This window comes from Syzygium oleosum, unplaced genomic scaffold (genome assembly GCF_021117445.2).
Source record: "Syzygium oleosum isolate NSW1041296 unplaced genomic scaffold, Sole_v2.1 Sole_v2.22, whole genome shotgun sequence".
NCBI lineage: Eukaryota > Viridiplantae > Streptophyta > Magnoliopsida > Myrtales > Myrtaceae > Syzygium > Syzygium oleosum.
The window spans coordinates 5,184,811-5,198,345 of record NW_026607506.1 but is presented as its reverse complement, the minus strand read 5'-3'; the positions used below and the strand labels follow the sequence as shown (position 1 = coordinate 5,198,345).

Sequence of the window (13,535 nt, the reverse complement as noted above, 5' to 3'; positions counted from 1 at the left end):
TAAGTAAGAGTCGTGAGGGCACCTAATTGAGGAACACTCATCCTCAAGAGTCTCACACAGCTTAAAAGTTGAGATCAAAACTTTTGCCATCTCTTATTGGTCGATTCATGCATCCGTAATATGAAATACATATTACAGTATTTTTTCCTTTCCCATGGAGCGTATGTCTTTATACTTAATACCGTACAGATAATAGTTTAGACATTCTCAATGTCTAACTTGAGTTGACAAATCTACTCTTTTTAAAGAATATATCAGAACTCACATCTGGCATCAAAGACATAAAGTAAAATATGTGAGTTATTTTACTTTCGGACATAATAAATGGGAAAAATTCCAAAAAGGGGCTCGAATTTGAGTCATTTTTTCAAATAAGGCCCCGAATTGGACATTGTCTCAAATGAGGCATGAAGTGCCCTTATTTTCTCAAATAAGGTCACGAAGTGAATTTTGTCTCAAATAAGGACCTAAAGTGAATCTTGTTCCAAATAAGGACCTAACCTTATCGGTCAAAGGGTATTTTCGTCTTTTACTTTTTTGAATTTTTTTTTCTTTTTTCCTTTTTCTGTTTTTTCTTTTCCTTTTCTTTTTTTTTCCCTCTCTTCCCTCCGGCCGCCCTCGCCAGCATCGGGCAAGGGTCGCCTCACCTCGCCCTCGCCCGACGCTGGCGAGGGCGGCCCTTGCCTGAGGCCGGCGACCTCAATGACAGCAAGGGAGGGAAGAAGAAAAAAGGAAAAAGAAAAAATAAAAAGGAAAATAAAAAGAAAAAGAAAGTAAAAAAAAAATCAAACAAATATACTTATAATTTTTTTTGACTAAAATACCCCTTTTCCGAAAACGGAATAGTCACCGGTCGGCCAAAGGTCCTTATTTGAGACGATTTGGCCACTTCAAATCTTTATTTGAAATAATTTAGCCACTTCAGGCCCTTATTTGAGATAATATCCATTTCAGGCATTTATTTGAGAAAATAACTCCACTTCGGTCCTCTTTTTGAAATTTTTCCTAATAAATATTATAACCTCATCTTAACATTATGTTAAGGCGACATCTATATTTTAAACTTGAGCTCTCAATTATCACCTAGATAATAAGCTTAAAATTGTCTCATCCTTATTTGTCACATAGTAAATAGAGGTGATTACCCATGTGAATGGGTTAATCTCTCATCTGTTCGACATACTTTCTTAATATAATGCACTAAGCATATGTATATATGTCAAATAAACTCATAGGCATTAATAATGATAGGAAAAATATCATTGAATGTGAACTTCCAGGGAAATACAAATGTCAAGTACATCGATTTCTACGCAGTCCCAGAGATTTTACATGACCAAGGAAAACATCTTTAAGGATTGGTTTCGTCATGGGATTTGCTATCATTCTTTACATAGGTATGTACTGAATGTTCATATCCCTTCGTGCAACCATATCCTTGACAAAGTTATACTTGGTATTTATATGTTTGGTCTTGTAATGAAATTTGGGATCCTTGGTATAAGCTATCGCTACTTGGCTATCAAAATTAACCAACAATGAGTGTGCAGCATTCTCAGTAACACCAAAGTGATTCAAAAATCTTTTAAGTCAAACACCCTCTTGTACTGCTGCTGATAGTGCCACGAATTCGACTTCCATCGTGGATAAGGCTATACATAATTGTTTCTTACTGCTCTAAGATATAGTGCCATTATTTAGCAAGAACACAAATCCAGAAGTAGATTTCCTTTCTTTTAAATCTCCTCTCCAGTCAGCGTTTGAATAGTCTTCAAGCCGCAGATCCTTTTCTTGATAACTCGGTGAATAATCAGCAGCACCCTTTAGATACCTCAAGATTCTTTTGATGGCTGTCTAATGTACTTGACCTGGATTGGATTGGTATCTACTTACATTCTAACTGCAACGCATATGTCAGGTTTTGTACACATCATAACGTAAATTAAGCTTTCAACAGCACTAACATAAGGAACACGTTTCATTTGTTCTTGTTCTTGTGGAGTCTTAGGACACAGGCTATGGCTCAATCCTTCACCTTTTGCAATAGTAATATCTATGGGTTTGTAGTCTTGCATACGAAATCGTTCAAGGATTTTGTTTATATACGTCTCTTGCGAAAGAGACAATGATCTCTTTGAAGGATTCCTTGAAATCTTAACTCCAATAATATATACAACTTCATCCATATCTTTCATTTCAAAATTGGAAGATAACCGATTCTTAACAGTATAAACAAGTTTCATATTGCTTCCGGCAATTAATATATCATCCATATATAATGATAAGATCACAAATTGATCTTTAGATCTTTTGATATATATACAATCATCAATTATTGTAAAACCATATCGCATTATGGCATTGTGAAAACGTATATACCGTTGTCTCAAAGACTGCTTAAGGCCATATATCGATCTTAAAAATCGACATACCTTTTGTTATTGGCCTTTCGCAATGAAGCCAACTGGTTGTTCCAAATGAATTTTTTCTTTTAACTCTCTATTTAGAAAAGCTGTCTTTACATCCATTTGATGTAATTCTAGATCCATACTTGTCACTATTGCCATAATAAGGCGAATGTAAATCTCACCATAGGAGAAAAGATTTCTTCATAATCAATTCATTCCTTTTGATTATACCCTTTTATCACAATGCGAGCCTTATATCTTTCAATTGAGCCATCAGTTTTACGATTTATTTTGAGAACTCATTTGTTCCCAGTGACTTTGCATCCTTTTGGAAAATCAACCAATTCCTAAACTTGATTTGATTTTATTGACTCTATTTCTTCTTCCATTACTTGCATCCGTTTTTCCTTATTATGGCACGTGAGAGCCTCATTTGGATTCCTCGGCTCATCCTCTTCTTGCGAAGCGACCATGAAAGTGTAGTGTCCCAAGTACGCTCCTTTCAAGAGGAATCCTCTAATCCTCGTTAGTCATCAGATTATTCATAGGCGGAAGATGATTCTTACCAAAGGTTAGCATTTATAATATGAATGTGATATAGAAACATAGATACATAGAAATGCAAGGACACACAAGTTATGAAAATAGCTTCCTTCTCATATAACAATAAGGGTGATACAAAGGTGGGTTCAAAAACACGGGGAGACTACTCAATTACTCCAACCAATCTAAATACTATGACCTACTAGCCTTAACAAAAAACAGACTAGGCTATCACTCGTCACTACACGACTTTTTCTCCAAAAAGCGACAGTCGTGTCTTCCCAAAAACCTACTCCGTCCTCCTCCTCGGTACCTCCCTCACTCCACCCCGCTACTGGCTTTGTCGTCGGCTCCATCCAGCCCCTAATATGGAAGTGGCCCCACCAAACGTGCTCCAGCATGGACGTAAACATCAACAAATCCCAAAAGGATGGGTCCTACAGGGGACCAAATATCAACAATTAGGATGGATATGCATTTTACAAAAACTAGCTCAGGAAAGAGCGGGTCCACAAAGATAACTCAATTTACAAAAGCATTTGACATCGGATCAAGGCCAAATATGCATTATTGAAAATCTAGGTAAGAGTGGTTACTGTCTCCAGTAGACTAGAAATCAAAAAGGCAATGTTTTCAAGTAAAAACCGACATATAAATGAAACTAGTGAAACTGGACAGATTTGCATGATTTGGGGAATCAATTTCAAAGCCATAGCAAATGGGTTCCAAAAATTCTGAAATTCGAATATGTTATAAAGAAGTCCTTAACAAACATTTTCCATTAATAACACAAACCCATAAACCTCCTGTAAAGGCCACTCTCAATGGCTCAAAAACAGATTAGAACTGGTCCGCCAAATCAGGAAAACCAAGTCAGAAATAATGCTTGTTTCACAAACCAAACTATTTTCAAACACTTTGAAATTTTTATATGCTATAGACAAGGGCATTCTGAACAAATTTTGTGAAAGAAGTGTGACCAAATTCGAAGTGGAGATTTTTATAAAAATTCAAGAAGGTATAGAGGTCATGCTTTCCACGATAAAAAAAACAGTTTTGATCCAGTAAGGAATTGGACCTTCGTGAAATCCATTTGAACTCTGAAAAATCTGAAATTTAAGTATGTTACAGATCAAGATCTTCTGAACAAATTTGATGAATAACACTTCGCAAGATTCAAACCACAAAAGGGGCTATAAAAATAGAAAACCAGGAACATCCAGAAAAGTCAGATATGAAATCTGAGACAAAACTTCAAGAAACATTTTTCTATCTTGAGATCCACCACTTCCCAACCAAGAAAACATCAAACCAAGGGTTCAAATCAACATGCAACATCCTTTCCAACTTAATCTAGCAACTTAGGTTCACCAAAAATCATTCTAGGGGTTCAAACATTCGAGAACAGCAGTTATACAACAGATCAACCTCTCCTACCGCCATTCCAGCCAACTCAGCGACCGAACCGATACCCTAAATCAACATGCAAGACCATGTCATGGTTAGTATAAAGTGAAAGGCACACTTGCCTTGTCGATGAGAGTGGTGGCCGCAACGTGGGGTCTTGTCCGAGGTGGGGAGAACGACACGGCAACGGCGGGGTGAGGGGTTGGCTGCTGCTGCTGGCGCCCGGAGACAGGACGACCGGGCTGCTGCTGCTAGTCGCGGACGGTGCAGAGGGACGGCAGCTGCTAGTCGAGCGGAGTGGCTGGCTTCCGGGCAGGCAAAGAGAGAGAGGTGAGAGTGAGTGAGCTTGGCGAGAGTGAGAGAGAGTGAGCTGAGGGGAAAATGCATTCTCTGATGGCTCTTCAGCTCTCTTGCATGCATGGGCATGCATGGGTACCACTTGGCACCTCTCTCTTGCCAAGTGTAGAGGGGGAAAAGAAGACAAAGAAAAGGGGAAGGGTTGCTGCTGGTGGTATTATCCAGCGAAAAAAGGGAAAAAGAAAAGGAAGAAAAGAATGAAAGAAGAAAAGAGAGGGGCGGCGGCGAGCAAGGGGAAAAATGACAGCGATGGGTTGGCATGGAGTCGGGTCGCGCGGACGACGTGACTTTGGGTTAGTCGGCTCGACGATATTGATCCCAAAAATCCAAACTCGCGATTTCAAAAACGATAATGGCAACTTTAATGCGACACCCAATTTTTCAATTCCTAACTTCCGTCGACGAGCGCCATAATCCATTAGGGTCCTTTATCCTTTTGGCCATATGAAATTTCAGGATGCCACAAAAAGCTTCCCCTTCAATGTCAAAACGTCGATGATGAATGCTTTTGCAACTTGTTCGCCGTATGGGAGATTGTACACTTGCTACATCATGCTCCATTACTCTCCTACATGGATTAGATAATAATGATATCGTCTCATCAGGTGGTTCTAATTAATACTTGTTCGAATTTAATTCCCCACTTCTCACATTGCTCCTACTTGGACGAACTCTATTAATTTCATTATCGCGATCCAAGGTTTCAAACATAGAGTAGTCCTCACCTATTTCGCCCTTCTTAGGAAATTCATTATCTAAAAATGTGACATCTCGTTATTCAAATTTAGTTATACTTCTACTTTTTTGCTCACCTATAAACACATACCCTTTTGAATGTTCCAAGTATCTTATGAAAATACTCTTTTTGCCTCTTGGACCCAATTTTTCATATTTGTGAGAGGGCTCATGAATATAGGCAATACAACCCTAAGATTTAAGAAAACTTAAATCGGGTTTTCTTCATGTCCATAACTCATATGAAGTGGAAGTAACTGATTTAGAAGGCACACGGTTAAGTATATAAGCAGCAGTTAACAAAGTATCGCCCCAAAAGGTGATTGGTAAGTTAGTTTGTGCCATCATAAGCCTAACCATTTTCAGCAGGGTTCTGTTTCTCTTCTCTGCAACACCATTTTGTTGAGGAGTATATGGAATAGATAAATGTCTTTCTATTCCTTTTTTATCACATAAATTTCTAAACTCATCAGATAAATATTCTCGACCTCGATTGGATCTTAGTACTTTTATTTTCTTATCCAATTGATTTTCTACTAAGCTCATATATTTCTTAAAGCAACTTAATGCCTCAGATTTATGAGAAATCAAATGGACATGTCCAAATCGAGTGTAATCATCTATAAATGTGATGAAGTATATAGCCCCATGTCTTGCTCTTACATTCACTGGACCACAGATGTTTTAATGGACCAAGTGCAAAGGAAACTCAGCTCTTGTTCCTTTTCCAAATGGTTTTTGTGTTGTTTTTCCCGCCAGGCAATGCTCGCAAATAAGCAAATTAACTTTTTCAATATTGCCCAATAAGCCCTCTTTGACTAATCTATTCATTCGTTGTTGGCCCATATGACAAAGTCTAGCATGTCATACATTTACATCATTATCATAAGAGTTAGAAGATGCAAATAGGGAATAACAAACATTAACATTACCATAGTCAACATTAAGTACAATAAAACCATCTAGAAAATATCCACAACCATAGTAACTTGTATCCAAATACAAGTCAACACCACTGTTATGAAAATTTAAATTGAAACCAAACTTAACCAACACTAACATAGACACTAAATTCCGACAAATTTTTAGAGCATATAATACATCATGTAGGAACAAAGTGCATCCATCACGCATAATCAATTGACAGGTGCCAATCCCTTTGACTTCAGCTATGGAATTGTTTCCTACATAAATTCATTTCATTCCATATGGGACTCGTCGGAACTTCACGAATGCACCTTTGTCCTTTGCTACATGGTCTGTGGCTCCCGAATCTACAGTCTACAAAGGATTAGATTCAGTTAGAAAAATCGAACTTAATACAAAAGTAGTATTCTCAAGAAAACAAAGGGTGTCTATCTTCTTTGGTTCGCCATAGTCGCGAGCAAAATTGCCATTTTTGCCATAGTTGTAGCACTTCACCCTTGACATCTTCTTCGTGAAAGGACGCTTTCCTTTCTCATGTTGGTTTAGCTTCGGTTTCTTACTTGAAAAACTCGCTCTCTTGCCCTGCCACCTCTTGAACCCACCCAGGCACTTACGCTTGGAGCCCGAAGTCCCATGTGAGCCAGAACTAGCCAAATAAATATCGGATTCCAGTTTAACAGCCAGAAGGCGGTCCTCTTCCAGCTCAAGATGGTGCATATCATCCTCAAAAGTCTTAAAAATTTCATTGTGGGTTAGGTGGACTTTCATATGCTCTCAGCTATGAAACAAAGAACAAATCACTACTTACACTTGGTGCTCATCAGTCAGTACGTGGCCAGCATCCTTCAGCTCACTGATCATATTTGACATGCACCTCAAATGTTGTTTCATGGTCTGTCCATGAGGCTTCCTGTATGAATCAAATCTTATTGTGAGTTGTCTTAGTTTGGTCACAGATGTTTGACCAAATCTTGCTGCTAATGCTACCGATATATCTTTGGCAATTTCAAAACGCCTAACTCTCGTATAACGTCATTCTCCATACTACTCATCAATGTGATACGAACAATATAGTTCTTTTTCTTTCAAGCAACAAATGCATCCTTATCCCTCTTATGTTGTGCAATATTTCCATTTTCAGACTCTTTCAAAACATGGTTAAGAGATTCGAGTACTTCTTACTCTTCCAGTACATATTGAATTTTCATATTTCATATCTCATAATTCTCACCGTTCAATTTCTCTCATTTGTTCAGTTCATCCACTATGTTTTTTGATGTTGAAGTCATTATATCTTAACATTTCAGACATATATGCACAAATTATTAATGCCTTACATTTATGCATCTATTTTACATAAACCTATTACATTAATGAATAATTTCACAAGGTTTTAAAGTCGAAAGGTCACTATATTCCCAATCATCATCTAAGAATCCTAATTAGAAATTATCATTAACATAATTATTTATGTAAAACTTTATAGAACTCTTACTCACATATGATATACATAAGGCAATATCAATATATGAACAAAGCCAATGAATATTCATAAAACAAATAGACCATAAAACAACATATAAGTCTTACATGAAATGGAAATATTAACAAGTCCTAAAGAAATGACAAATATCAACATGAAAAAAAATTTCTACAAGCGATGACTTAAACTGGAAGACATAACATCAGCGCCACTCATGCCTCTCATAAACCAGGAAAGACTCGTCAAATTCTTTAGAAAAATTTATGGTTCTTTTTGGTAGCCAGGGGAAAACCCTCGGAAAAACCCTTAGGGTTACGCCAGGGCGCATTCATTCCGCACCAAGATACATTCATGCCAATGGTCGACGTCTTCGTTGCCCCGACCCTTATACGTTCTTTCAGGAAATTCTCTGCAAGTTTCTTATAATCCGGAGCAATGTTGATTTCCCAAAGACCTTCCAACACTTCTCGCTATTCCATTGGAAGAGTGGCTATGAGGGTTATAACTTTCTCATAATCTGGCATAGAGTAACCATTCCAAATGACGTCTTGTATCATCTGGTTGACCTTGATTATGTGTGACATCATGTCGATACGACCGTCCCATCGATAATCAGCTAAATCCTTTTTCAGCCCCGCAAGTTTTGCCTTTTGTTCCACTGTCTTTGGGAATATAGGCATTCGTATAAAATGTATCATTGTTCCTGCAACAAAGGATTACATATAATCCATGGTACTAAAATAGGAAACGCATCATAGGGTTCATTGTGTATATTCACATCCTTATAAACATCAAACATGTAATATGAATATACCACATTATAGAGCATTCCAATACGAACATGTTGGTACCAAGAACGCTCCAATCGGAGCTCCCACGCGCCCACACGTGCATCCACAGAGCACGGCGTGTGTGATACACGCGCGGTGTAGAGACCCGGTCTGAATCGGTTTGGTTCGACCGGTCAACGGTCAACGGGTCGAGTCGGTCAACGAGTCAACGATCGAGTTGGTCAACGGGTCATTCGGGTCAGGTTGGCCCGACTGCTGAACCCACGTGGCTAACGTCACGCTGGCGTCAGCCACGCCTGCTCATATGGTTGATGCGCGCGTGGGGTGTATGCATACGCGCGCGCCAATCGCTAGCAGGTGCATGACACCCACGCGGTTCTAGCGCGTGGTAGCATGTAAGGCATGTCTGCCCCTTGTGGCAGTACGTGGGGGCATGTGCGGCCTCCTCCGGTGGCGCGCCACCACTTGATTTTCTCATCTCAATGAGAACTACAACCCTACATTTTCAAAAACGATTTTTATTGCACGAAACATCGAGAAGCGACCCCAAATAGTACGGTCGGGTGTTGTTTTTCTTACCTGAGCATTCGTTGGAACCGTTTCCCGATTTCCGGCCAACAATCTCTTTATTAAACATGTTCAACGATCAGGAAACAAGAACATCGCTTTGATACCGATGATGGAAACTAATTCCAATAATGAAAAAAAATAAATCCAAATTTCATCAACGAGAAAATGCGGAAAACATGTCCATAAACACTTGAATAATTGATCGGGAGATACGTTACACAAAGAAACGTACCTTTGATTTCCACAGATTAAATGCACTTTTGTAATCTCGAGAGAGTTTCGATTTTCTTTCTTCGAGTGTATAAACGAACGACCGAGAGGAAGAATCGGAGGAACTTTTTCCCTTTTTTGTTGTGTTCGTTGGAGAGTTCTTACTTCTATTGTTTTCTTCTTCTTATTTCTTATTAGAAGAAAACAACGTAATATGGAAGTTACATCCCACAAAAACAAATAATTACCCTTTGCAGTTACTTTTGATGGATATGGGCTAATTTGCCCAACAAGGGCGGCCCACAAACCTATCACACTAGATAGAAACGGTTTATTAGAACTTGCGGTGGAGGTGTGATGCTCCTCTTGGGGGAGATTTCGAAGAATGAGCTCAAGTCCAAGTCCATTAAACACCAGAACGAGAACCCTCTCTAATCACGGATCTGACCATGGTGGTATCTACCTTCGTCGGTTGCATTTCTAATTCTTGAAACATATAATTATGTGGACCGAATGGGCGAAATATAATGACATTGAAAGAACCGTAACACGTTAATTGATTTATCTTGAAATTTTTATTATCTAAGAAATGAGAGTTCTAACTAGTATTCTCAAATTTGGATGTGAGCTTTATTTTTTGAAACAATATGAAAATTTTAAATTGTTGATATTTTTTTGTTAAGGAATCGAGTTTGAGAAGAAAAACCTTCTGAGTTTTACAGGTAAGGATCATTTCTTTTTAATTATTATGATATATATATATATATATATATATATATATATATATATATATGTATATGCATATCTATCCTCCTAAGCAAGAGGTAAAACTACTTTGTTTGGGGTCTCATGCAGACCTCAGCATTCATAAGATGTAAAACAACACGAGAGTGTTGCCTCCTTATGGGGAAGACAAAGATACACGAGGGATTAGGGGGCAGGGCGTGCGAGATTGGCACGTTAAAATAAAAAAAACGTGGTCTGGCTACCTGTCACATTAGTGGACAGGCGCAGACAACTCCTGTCGATTAGAGACAACCTCTACCTTGGTGAGATGCCTTGGTAACCAACACTAAATATCCAAGGTAGAATTCTCACGTTTGGATGAGAGCTTTATTTTATGAAACAATATGAAAATTCTAAATTGTTGATCTTTTTCTTTAAGGAATCGAGTTTAAGAAGAAAAACTCCTGTGTTTGACAAGTGTAAATCATTTCTTTTCAATTATTATTATATATATGTATATGTGTATCTAACAAGTAGGCTAAGGGAGTGCAAAAAACAGTTCGAGTGGGCAAATGCATAACCTGAATTTTTGGTCCCAACGAGAAAATATTGGCTAGGACTGTCTCGCCACGTCATCGCTAAGACAGTCCACCCGGAATTCGACACGTAGCCTTTGGGACCCACCATCAGAAATTTTCAAAAATTCAGCTCCCCTCTCTCTCCGTCTGTTTCTCCGTTGGGTCTCCGTTACTGCCCTCTTTTCTCTCGCTCTTCTGCTCTTCTTCTGTCAAAAGCTTATGCCGCTATGCTATGCCCTCTTCACGCGGAAGCCCTTTTTCTCTCTTCAGCAACTCCGCTCCTCACGACGACTCCGCACCACTCTTCACGACGACTTCGCTCCTCTCTGTACTCTGCTCTCTTCACAGCTCCGCACCCAGCCCTCTCTGTACTCATCCCTCTTTGTGCGAGCTCGCCGACCCCTTCACCCCTATTCCGGTGTAGTGTCTTTCTCTTCACTCCCACCGCCGCCTCCGTCGTCTCTCAGAGCCCCATTGGTGGCTACGATTTGTCATCTGCACACGACAAGCTCATATTAGCATTAATGATTTTGTTTTGGCTTCGTTCGAATCCTATGTTCTGCTCGTTTTGCTTTTCTTTTTGCCTTCTTTTGGCTTCTTTAGTCCGGTTGTTTAATACCTGTCATTGCCTAGCATTGTTGTGAAGTAAACCTTAGGGTATGTCGATTTTGTTTGGCCTACGGACTGCTTTGATGCAGATAGCTTGCGCGTGGATTGTAGTACTCTCTGTGTACGAGAATGTGGCCGTAGGTGATTGATTAGCTTCCCGGCATTGATTGGTGATGTGTGCGTGAGCATCGATTGTGGAAGCTGTGATAGGTGGTGGGAATTAGGTTTGTCTGAGAAGTGGTAGATGCTTAATTCAAGTAGACGAACTCTGTCATTGCTCAAATATAATCAAACTGCTTAAAATCAGATGAAGCCGTGGTTTCTTGATAAAATGGTTAGCTTGAAGAATGAATCGGAAATGCTTGAGATCAGATGAAGCGTTTTACCCCTCTTTCATCAATTAGGTGAGAATATCCATCTCATTCTCTTAGAATCCAATGTCCTAGTCTCCAAGACTTGATGGCATCGCCCATCTCTTCAGCCTCCCTCTTCCTTTTGTCACTCTCCACCACCTGCCAAACCCCCAAATGAAAATGCACTAGTCACATTCAATTCTTCCCAAAGCCCAGCAAACTCTAAGAAAGCCAACAATTCAAAAGGCACAATCTTCTACCTTATCCGATGGTGTAATGTTTTTGACTGGGTCTACTCAGCTTTCCTGCTTCCATTTGACGGATTTGCTTCACTGATGGGCACTAAGAAGCAACGGCGGAGGCAACGGCGGAGGCGTGGTTCATCGGATGACACCCAAGTTGCCTTCGCAGTAAGCCGTCAAGCAGTTTGATTATATTTGAGCAATCACAGAGTTCGTTTACATGAATTAAGCATCTACCACTTCTCAGACAGACCTAATTTCCACCACCTATCACAGCTTCCACAATCGATGCTCACGCACACATCACCAATCAATGTCGAGAAGCTAATCAATCACCTACGGCCACATTCTCGTACACAGAGAGTACCGCAATCCATGCGCAAGTTATCTCCATCAAAGCAGTCTGTAGGCCAAACAAAATCGACATACCCTAAGGTTTACTTCACAACAATGCTAGGCAATGACAGGTATTAAACAACCGGACTGAAGAAGCCAAAAGAAGGCAAAAAGAAAAGCAAAACGAGCAGAACGAAGGATTCGAACGAAGCCAAAACAAAATTATTAACACTAATCTGAGCTCGTCGTGCGCAGACGACAAATCGGAGCTGCCAATGGGGCTCCGGGAGGTGACGGCGGAGGTGGAAGTGAAGAGAAAGACACTACGCCGGAATAGGGGTAAAGGGGTCAGCGAGCTCGCACAAAGAGGGATGAGTATAGAGAGGGCTGGGAGCAGAGGTGCGGCACCATGAAGAGAGCAGAGCAAAGAGACGAGCAGAGTCGTCGTGAATAGCGGTGCGGAGTCGTCATGAGGAGCGGAGTTGCTAAAGAGAGTGAAAGGGCTTCCGTGTGAAGAGGGCATAACAGAGCAGCAAAAGCTTTTGACAGAAGAAAAGGAGAAGAGCGGAAGAAAAGAGGGCAGTAACGGAGGCCCAAACGAAGAAACAAACGGAGAGAGAGGATAGCTGAATTTTTGAATATTTCTGATGGTGGGTCCCAAAGGCCACATGTCGAATTCCGGGTGGATTGCCTCAGCGATGACGTGGCGAGACAGTCTTAGCCAATATTTTCTCCTAGCATCACATGGCAAGATTAGCATTCGTGTTAACACCTAAATTTTAGCTAACCATTTAATAATCAGTGCATAGAAAATTAGGGATTAATCTCTAACTCCTAAAGAAAAATATTAAAATTAGATTACATAGCATATAGTTTAGAATCATGTAGTTCAATTACATATTTGAATTGGATTGGCAATGGATGGACTTAAATGAATCGCTCTAAACTTAATGAAATTGGACTAAGTCCGCGTTTAAAAAAATTCTTGGCCAAGCCCATGGACATTATAACAGCTGAAATTTTCATTGGAAAATGTCACATTGGAACAATTGAATTATCGAATTATTAAATAATATACTTGGAAGATAATTTATATTATTTTATGAATATTCAGCTAGAGGAAATAATCAGAAAATTGCCTAAGTTGAGTGTCGGAATTAGGAAATAATATATCTTGGCTCTTGCAAAATAACCCTGGCTAACTCTTATAAATTGATATGTTATGGTTCACAACGGGAGTTGACAATTTTCAGAAACACG

At 39.5% G+C, this 13,535-nt stretch overlaps 1 long non-coding RNA gene across 3 annotated transcripts; it reads right to left on the bottom strand.

Annotated features, from left to right (window-relative positions):
* Positions 1-11,313: 11,313 nt before the first annotated feature.
* On the bottom strand, positions 11,314-12,387 carry LOC130140820 (uncharacterized). 3 transcript variants are annotated; one of them, XR_008818830.1, is made up of 3 exons: positions 11,958-12,387; positions 11,731-11,856; positions 11,314-11,364 (listed from the first exon to the last, which is right to left on the bottom strand). It is a non-coding gene; the product is annotated as an uncharacterized LOC130140820 (long non-coding RNA). The 3 variants fall into 3 exon arrangements; XR_008818829.1 differs by lacking the exon at positions 11,314-11,364 and adding an exon at positions 11,406-11,461; XR_008818828.1 differs by lacking the exon at positions 11,314-11,364 and having other exon boundaries at positions 11,597-11,856.
* Between the last annotated feature and the right edge of the window lie 1,148 nt (positions 12,388-13,535).